The sequence below is a fragment of the Fistularia commersonii genome, chromosome 7 (genome assembly GCF_037954325.1).
Source record: "Fistularia commersonii isolate RoL2024-O1a breed Wild chromosome 7, RoL_Fcom_v1.0, whole genome shotgun sequence".
NCBI lineage: Eukaryota > Metazoa > Chordata > Actinopteri > Syngnathiformes > Fistulariidae > Fistularia > Fistularia commersonii.
In genome coordinates this window covers 16527917-16538249 of record NC_141290.1, presented here as the reverse complement: position 1 = coordinate 16538249, position 10333 = coordinate 16527917, and positions in this window count along the sequence as shown.

Here is a 10333-nt window from a genome sequence, read left to right as displayed (position 1 = left end):
TGAGACAACGGGACAGTTTTTTGAAGAATGTTTTGCCTCTCATTTTGATGTTTTGTTTCAGTTCTAAAAGGCAAAGGAGAGTTTTTGCTATATATATATATATATATATATATATATATATATATATATATATATATAATGACATCTTAAGCAAGAGAGGAGGAAGAAACAACCAGCCAAAGCAAGAAAACTGGTGAGCACCATTGCCTGTCGTCCACAGCCAAGCTGGGCAAAGTCTCTGCAGTTAGCCGAGAGATGGTAAATGGAGGTTGACCTCAGACGGAAGCTCCAATTCTCTGAGTCATCATGTGGTCTCCAGAGAGGAAGAAGATCATCCTGGTGGAGTTGACGATGCCATGGGACGAGGACTGTGAGGAAGCTGCATAAAGGAAAATAATAAAATACCTTGCTAAAGGTAAAAAACTTGCTAAAGACTGTTGGGACAAGGGTCAGACAACATGGCTGATGACTGTGGAAGTGGGATGTTGAGGATTCCCAGCCCAATCTTAGTGGAATCTAGTGACAATAGTTGGACTGAGAGGCCACTTGAAGAAAGCAACAATTTTTATGCTGGGGGAAATGTTTGAGAGAACCTCCTTTTGGCTTTGGCATAAGAGAGAGGCCACCTGGAGGAAGTGTGGAGGAGGGGGGTAGTGACCTGGCCAGTCACTGAGACTCATGTGGCTTCTCAGCATGTATGATCTGCCCCTGTAAGCTGGGGAAGGAATGAAGAGGAAGTTCAACAAGCACCTTTGTAGATGGTTGGGAGGGTTACATCATTGGGACTCTACATAAGGTAGTCAATGTCATCATTGATGGAGGGTTCAAAGTTGCCTTGTACCGACTGCCAAAACAAACCACGCAACAAGGATAACTATTAACAGTGTGTAATAGCAGCATATTGATTGATTTTATTCACCCTCCACTCCACCAGGCACTCACATTTGGAAGCCCCTTCATTGGACCAAGGATGTGTGAAGAGGCAAGAGCTGGCACAGCCATCTGACAAGAAAAATTACCAAAATTTATGTGGAGGAAATTGGAAGCAAGTGAAATTGGACAAGCTTCGCAAATGAGGTGGTCACCGTCTCTGATTTGCAGCTAAATGCCCTGATGGAATGCGTACCCGAACCTTTGGCAGAGCATCTGTAGTACACACTTTTAGTGTAAAGGGAAGCACAGGAACTCTGCTCTTAACTGGAGGAATGGGCATATTGAAAAACTGGAGACAGCTGAGCCTGAAAAACTTTAGTAGTGGAGTCAGTAACAAGGAATTCAGAGAATGAGGCAAAAAACTAGAAGTATCCAGGATGGAGGAATAGCTGAAGGAAACCAAGCAATGAATTGAGGCCGTGGAGTCAGGTCCTTGTTAACAGATTGCAAAAGTACCAATGGCAAAGGAATATCAAGGGTGTCGAGTCTGACATTAATAGTCTCATCTAAAAGCGCAGGATCCAAAAAAAGAAAACTCCAATTTACCAGGGAACATTGGCTGTAGTACTGTTCTTAATTTTTCAGCTGTCATTAGAGAGACACTCTTGTTATTAAGCACATTCTCACAGAAAAACATCGATTCATTACCTCACAAGAAACGATATTCCCGTTGTGGATTTTTTTGGAGGCTTCTTTGAGAAAGTTGATGAATAACAAAGACTGGTCAGAATGGTCTTTGGATGTTTATTTTAAGGCCTAGAAAGGCACAGAGTGGTCTGCAGGAGAGTACAAAGAACACACGGTGGGGCTGGGTTTTCATGCATAGAGAGGAGGTATTGTCTTGAAGGACAACATTCCATCGCTTAGGAGGCATGCTTGTGTGACTTCTCTTTCTTATGAGATGGAGAAGGACACATTGTTTGGAGGACAGACAGTTGATTAAGCAAGAACATCTTAGTTTCCCACAGAAAAGTAAAGATACAGTTTCAGAAAATATTTTCACAACACTCCCCCATTCTTTGATCAATTATAATAGTACAGACACAGTGATCAATTTTTCTGTAAATACCATTCCTTTTGGGGTTTGTGTACTCAATTAATTCACAGTTGGAAAGTATGCTATTTGTTTTCCTTAGGACAGTCTCCTAACATATAAGGCATGTGGTTAGAAAAAAAGGGTTTATAGATCAGTGTTTTATTCTTCAGATTCTGAGTCCTCTATGTCAGAGTGGATTTTTCTTTTTCTTCTTGACAGTTGGTAAGGAGGGGCTTGGTAGGTCAGTGGTACTATTACGATGATCATCTGGGCAAGGATGCAGAGAGCATCTCTTAATCCGCATAATCCGGTACATCTGAATGGATGGCAGGGTTTTGCTCCTTCCGTATTGAGGGTCTCCATCTTCAGTCGCTTGGGCAACCGTCTTTACAAGTCTTTGGTTGGTGGATAGCACAGACTAACTCAGGTGTATGTTGCCACCGTTAGATTTCAGCCTGAGTGAGTGTTTGTGAGTGTGTGGCAGAACGTTTTGCAATATGGCAGTGGTCACAGCCCCAGGGATCTCATTGGTGTCTGGTGGTGATTTGGCACATTATTTGTTCCTCCTAGGTTGGTGCTCCCACTGCAATCAGTTTACAATGGCGTGGATCCAGGTGGCTTGTTGGGTGACCTTTACGATTCATTTTGGGTGACAAGGAGACTCTATGTTTTCCCAAACACACACAACCATGGTCCGTGACAGCAGCAAAACCCACATTATTCTTCCTGTCTTGACCATGGCAGGCAGAACTGTTGATAAAAAGAATTAGGTCAGGGTCTGTTAAGGTCTGTCAGATCCTGGGGTGCAGGTTTGGTCGAGTTGTGGTACGCAAACTAGAGTGTCATGGGACTCTCTGTCGTCAGGGAGGAGCATAAGTGTGGCCGATAATGTGGGTATTATAGCAATTTTAATTCTCTGCAACTCACCCATCATGGATGAACCATGAGAGGTAGGCTGCTGTCCACCAGCGCAGCAGTTAGGGGTTCAGTTTCTTGCTCAAGAGTACTCTGAGACACTAGGAGGATTGAACAAGGAATGTTAGGTTCTAAAGACAATTGCTCTACCTCCTGCGCCACTCCGCTTCAAACAGATGCCCAAACATGACTTGACTTGAACCGTGGACCCTCAGATTAAAAGTCTGATGCTCTATCAACTGAGGTATACGGCCTCTAAAAACATAGAGACAGCATGTGGCACTAGGAGAGATAGTTGAGCATAGGCAACAATGTCTCGGGATGCTTGGATGAATGGTTTGGAGGGGTCAGGAATACATAGTGTAGGTGGCATTGGAGTGCTATTTTCATTTCATTGGATGCTCGATTTGCTTTCTTAGTCCAGGTTAACGCATCTACTGCACCCAGACCAGGTTGATGGGTCATTTTCCTTAATGGGAGTGTATTGCTAGAATAGTTAGAAATAAACCAACGACAATATGAGCACATGCCCAAGAAAGACATCATCTGTTTCTTTGTAATTGGCTTTGGCAATTACGGCATTGCCAAAGTCATTAAGGAGACAGGATTTTGAATTCTGAGATATTATGTGACTTAGGAATGCAACAGTTGATTTTGCGAATTGGAGTTTGGAGCGACTGGCCTCATGCCCTTCTTTGTAGAGATGTTTTAAAAGGGTGACAGTGTCAGCTTTGCACTGCTCATGAGTTTCAGAGGCTAAGATGATGTCATCTATGTATTGGACAATAACTGTAGATAACTGTAGAACTGGGATAACTGCAGAGGAGCTTAACTGTCTTGGAGTGCCATATTGTAAATTGTGGGCGATACACAGTATCCCTGGCATAACCTGGTGAACATATATGATTTGCTGTCAAATATGAAGGGGGACCAGAATTGGCTCTCTGGGTGTACTGGGACGCTGAGGAAGGCATTGGACGGGTAAGTGACAGACAACCTTTTGGAGGCCTTTGGGATTTGAGACAAAATGGTGTGAGGTTATGAACTATCGGGGTTATAGCTTGGACTGTAGCATTTACTGCTCGCAGATCCTGGACGATACTCCAATCGATGGGTTGTCCCCGTTCTCGTAATTTCTGTACTGGGAACACAGGAGTAGAAACAAGTGAGTCTGGACAGGGTCTAATTACTCCTGCCTTGAGTAGGGATTCGAACACTGGCTTGATTCCATTGATTATATGTATATATATTATTAAGTCATAACTCACTGGTTTTGGGTTCATAGAGAAGTGAGACAATTTGTTGGTCAATCCCTTGAACTTTTAGTCCTTCTGGTGTAGAGATCAAGTTGAGGCAAACACAAGGAAGAGGTCTCTGCTCAATAGATTGACTGGACAGTCCTTTGGCGTAAGAAGCTGTGTTTGGGCTCTAGTTCTCCATCTTTGCAGATGACGGGTTCAGTGAATCTCTCCTTCATTGTACCACCTGCTGCTGCCGAAATAAAGATGAATTGATCGGACATTTGCCATTTTGGCATCTCACTTTGCTTTATCACAGAATGAGTTGTACCTGAATCTACTAAGAAAACTATTTGTTTAACATTAATATCTAAGGTGACTTCTGAAAATGTCTCATTTTTTTATTTCATATTTTGTGTAAGTTCCTGTCTTCATTTTAGTCTGGGACTGTTCTATAATTCTATATGCTGTAATAATTGTTTGTGCGTTTATGTGGGGTTAGTTGCAAGCTGGTTTTCATTGCGTGTGCGGTGTGTGTGTTATCACTTCCCTTTTTAGATGCAACAGGATATTGGGCTGTCTTCTCCACACATGGCTACCCCTCCCTCTCATGTCAGTTAGACTGAATAGAATAGTCACGCCCTCACCTTCAGCCTTGTCTTCTGGGCAGTCCTTACTTCTGGGGCAGTCCCTGGCCCAATGTTCGGGATCTTTGCAGATGAAGCAGGCAGAGTCATTGGATTGGAATGATCCATGCCCCCCATCGTGGTTGCCTCCCCCTGCCCCTTTTGTAGCTTTGGGGCGGGCCCTGGAAGTGGGCTTGAGGTTATTGTGGCTGCTGATTGAGGATGGTTTGAACCAGGGTCAGGTGTGCCTTGTGCTTTGTGCCACTTTTCTTCCTGTTTCCTTGTTCTTGTTGTTTTTGGGTGTGGGTGGCATGGCAGCGGAGATCTTCAAGCTCGATTCTGTCAGTGTCTATGCAGGTCCTGTTCACTGCTTGTGAGATGCCTTTCAGAAGACCAGTGCATTTCCCACATCCTTCTTTCTGTTGGCAGTGGATGTGGTTCCAGTATGCCACAGTTCTGTTTGAACACTTCATACGGCCTCTGGTAGTACTCATTGCACAGGGCAGCAATTACGCTCCTGCTTCTCTTTCCTTCTCATCTGGTTAAGGGAGTGGGGCCGATGTATGACATTTGCGAAAGCAAAGTTTGTTAATGTGCTTTTTCAGAGAGCTGATACAATGTTAGCTTGAAAACTGCGTCACCCATGAAAGTTCTGTACTGTTTCAGTCAAGTGACACTGTTGTCAGGAGGGCATCAAGACTAAAATGGCTGAAGAAATAGTTTGGGTCCTGCAGAGGCATTTGGTCCAGTACTAATATTTATGGTGGTTTAGAGGTTCAGTGTAGAGGTTTTGTGGCCTATGACCAGAATGCTGAATGGCTGTTGACTGAACACATGGTAATGGACCCTGGAAAGAACAGGACAACAAAAAATGAATAATCAGGAAGTCACTAACTTCATCAGAATGCAGGACCAGAACTCCAAGCATGCAGTTGCAACTGGTTCAAGGTAACATCTGCCAGAATCCATAAAAGGGAAGATGAAGCGCTTGAAGGAGGCAAGGTTGGGACTTCGCATGACCATTATCTCTTACGTGAAAGGTCGAGTCAGGCGAGTGAAGATCAGCGGCCAGAGTCAACCCACTGTCCAATGAGCATCAGTACCCCAGTGACTGGAAGTAATTCAAGGACCACATCTGAGAACCAGGGACCAAACCAATTGGAGACAGCTATAGAAAAGAAAATCAAAGGCCACAGACCCCAAGTAAGGTGGCCAAAGTCCAGCAGCAAGAATGAGTTGGTAATGATTGATGCAGACCTAGGCGTGATGTTGGAGGGAATCTGAGGTACAGTGGAGAAGAAACTGGAAAGAATGAGTCACCCGATCTACTTGTGTTGGGCAGATAGGAACAGAAGAACAAAGGAAGGAAATCAACCCCTGCCAATTCCAGAAGGCAACAGGACATTGAGCACCTTATCAGAGAGAGGAGGGGTTTGGGGAAGCAATGGAAGAAATCATCAATGGAGCCAGAGAAGGCATAGCCCTCCTGCAAGCAGAGCTAAAGAGGTGTCTGGAAACTCTAAGGAGAGCAGAAAACCTCCAAACCTATCTAGGAAAAAGGAGAGGGCAAGAACATCCAAGAACCCCTTTAATTTTGTTTAAGGCCTTTTTGCAAGGGGAGAAGAGTGGATCCCTTAAGGTGCCAAAGAGGGAGCTAGAGCACCATCTGAAGACAACATACTCAGACAAGCAAAAACTGGAACAAAGGGTGACACCATCAGACATGCCACCAATTTCCCATCCAGAACACCAATTCAACAACAGTCTGAGATCAACAAAGCAATAAGGAAAGCAAGGACTGCTTTTGTACCATGACCAAATGGAGTTCCTTACCACTTGTATAAGAGCAAATCAAGCATCTAGCAATTCCTACAGAGGGTAATTCGGGTGGTAAGGAAGAAGCAAATCACCGCAAAAGCATGTCAAAGAGCAGGAGGGGTAGTAATATCCTAGGAGAAAGATGCCTCAAACATAGACCAATTTCCACAACTGAATCTGCTGAATTTGGAAGGGAAAGTCTTTTTCAGCGCTGTTGCTCAAAGACTGACTACTTACTTGAAACAGAACAACTTGACTGACGGGTTGATATAGAAGCTGGGGTACCAGGTTTCTCAGGTGTCTTTGATCACACAAGCAGGTTTTGGAATCAAATATTATCTGCAAAAAGGGAAAGAAGAGACCTGCATGTTTTATTCCTTGACCTAGTCAATGCTTTTGGATCCGTCCCCCTTCCTGTCATGTGGGAGGCCTTCAACCTCTACTATGTGCCTGTCTGAAACTATCACAAACCTGGTCAGAAGCCACTTCCAAGATTTCCAATTCTGTATAACAACCACAGAATACACAGCATCATGGAGATCATTGAAAGAGGGCATTATGACAGTCTGCACCATATATATTCCCTCTAGTCTTTACCATGTGGAGGTGATCATCAGGGCATCTAGATGGGTAGCCGGAGGGGAGTGTAAGCAGGCTGGCCAGTAGCTACCTCTGCTTCGTGCCTACATGGATGACATAACTACCTTGACTTACATAATTGCTTGTACCAGCTTCACTCAAGCATTACACAGGCAAGGGTGGAGTTGGAACCCACCAAATGTAGGACCATATCCATCATGAAAGGAAAGTGAAACACCAGTCAGATCTGCCTTTCAAGAGCCTTGGATGGTGGTACAATGCAAGCCTCAAAGACACAGAACAGTGTGACCAACTGAGGGAAGAAACCATTAAAGGCTTGATCAGAATTGACGAGACACCACTTCCGGTGTTTCACTTGAAGCTGTGGTATTTGCAGTTTGAGTCACTCCCCACCTGCTGTGAACACTGATGGTATATGAGTTCCCCATCTCCAAAATTGAGAAGTTGGAGTGGACAGTTGGTGCATACATTAAGAAGTGGCTTGGACTCTCTTGCTATCTCAGCAACATTGGGCTGTATAGTCATGGGGCACTGAAACTATCCCTCTGGCCTTACTGAAGAGCACGATTGCACCAAAGTAAGGCTGAACATGGTACCTCCTCCATGACAGCTCCTCCCAGACTGGCAACCGGGAGGAACAACTTAGGCTGCAGAGCCAAGTCTGCCCTTGGGCATGGTGACTTAGAGTGACATGTGCAGCAAGGAAGAGGTGGATTTAGACTTGGGACAAGGGACCTAAATGGAATAAGGAAACATCTGCAGAGAGGAGAAAGCTGGTAGTTGATGAAATCTGGCACCAACAGGAAGCAAGAGAGATGTGCACAAACATTGTTGCAAGGCAAGCAAGGCTACTGGAGTCCCTGGGAAAACCTGGAGCACCACTTAAGCTCACTTAGAGAGAACTATGGGAAATGAAAGGGAGCCAAATCAGCTTAATATGGCCACCTATCACGTTCTTCCCACAGAAGACCCAGCATACCATTTCTCCCAATCCCCAGCAACTCTTATGCACATGGAGCCATAACAACATCATACGCTAACTGTAAATCTTCCTGTAAGGAAGTCAATCATTCATCAATGCGCTACCTCATCCAACCTCTGGGCACTCATCCAATACCCCCTTCGTGAGAGCAGTACAGGCCCCAGTGAAAACAGCAGCAAGAGTGAATAGCACCCTTTTTGATCCCGCAGTGGACTGAAAAATCCGAGTTGATCTAGCAACTCGAGTTTCCACCTGAGATTTTGAACATCAATCTCAGGCCAAATCTTATCTTGTGGTCAATTTCACGAATGTCCCTCTATATAGTGGAACTGACTGTGCCGAGGGAGGCCGTAGTTGAAGAAGCATTTTAAGAGAAAAAGCTGAAGTACACCGACATAGATTTTTGGGCACAGCAACAAGGGTGGCATGCACAGGTGCTCCTGGTAGAGGTTAGATACAGAGGTTTTGTTGCCACCTACATAATCAGGCTCCTGAATGAGGTGGGAGTTCCGGGACAAGCCTTCAGGAAAACCATTAGCCATCATGGTCAGAAGCAGCAGAGCAAAGCAGCACGTGGATCTGGACGAAGATGAAGTACCCAAACTGGGCTGCAAAAAACTGCAAAGAGGATTAAAACTGGAAGGGGGTGCACCAAGGAGACCAAGTGTTGCAGTTGAGCCCTCTGGAGGCGTTGTGTGCTTATCAATGAAACATCAATGAAAGAGGGTGCCCACCTGAAGACCCCGCTGATGTTGTTAACCCTCTCCCCACTGAGATCAAAAAAGCGCTGATTATTAGGGCGATTAATATCTAATCTTATAGCTGAGGTGATTGTTGTATTTCCCCTTTGCACAATCAGATGCATTCTTCTCAACACATAATCATATTTACATTTGTTATCTAATTTAATTGCCATAATCTCTCTAATTTCAAACTATCGTGTGTTAGCAGTCATAATAGAGTTTTGAGGTTGCAGGGAGAAAAGTACACTTGTGGCACATATATGTTAGAATATGCCATGAGGTTTACTTGTCAAATAGAAGGTCCCATGACAAAGTATGAGTTTCGGAAAAAACAAATTGCCTTTTTGGAAACATCTCCATTTGTATATTTTTTTTTAATCCCACATAACCTAAATACACTTTTATCACTCTGCTTGTCTTTTGACTGGTGTCTATATTGAGCCCCCAATGTTATGAGGTATTTAAATTGCCTTTTAAACCCTTCTTCTTGCCTCTAAACCTGATTATGAGAAATATAATAGTTTTATTTGACCTAAAAAGTACAACTATCAAACCCCAATGGGGCTGGCAAATACTTTTTTAGTGAAAGAAACATTTCTCAGACTATAGTGTTATCTTTTAACGTTGGTGTTGTCTTTTAACATTGGCAGACAACAGCTGAAAATTGTGTCAGGCGATTTATTGTTCATAGTATACAAGTATATTTATAGTATATGGTATCGCCTGTTACAATGGACACTTAACAACAGGAGATGTAATTTTTATTGCAGAAATAATCGTCATGATCTAATCTTTTTATGCCCTTTTCCTATGATGTCATTGTGTGTGTGTGTGTGTGTTTGTGTGTGTGTGTGTGTGTGTGTGTGTGTAGGGCGTTGCTCACTATGCTTCCTCACCTGCAAGCAATTCTGCAATCAAGCTCACCTGACACCAATCAGTTTTGGGCTCAGCTGTAGAAAACCCTCCACAGCAGATGGTGAGTTAAATCAGGGCCTCCCAAAGGGGGCAGAGGGTGAGACACAGATGCAGGTGTTATGAGATGACTTCCAGTAGTAAAAAAAAAAACCAATGAAAACTATACATATATACATCCATCCATCTATCTATCTCTATATGTAGTAACTGCAGGATGAAAACGATGAAAATCTTTTACTGGAGTGAGACTTTACAGATCAATAATCAAGATACGTTTATATTATTTCATATTGAATTAACACATTTCATGTCCAGCAAATGAGTAATGTCAGCTACCTGTATACTTTTATTATAATTAGGAGATGAATATTGCCCCTGTCATGGTACTGATCGATGTGTATGGAGTGGCCCTAAGCACTGGAAAAATCTGCTCTAATTGATTAGCGGTCATTTGAATATGATACATGAAAACTCTCATGCCTCGGCTTTATTTTGTCTGAGCACTCAATTATTAACATGGAGATAGT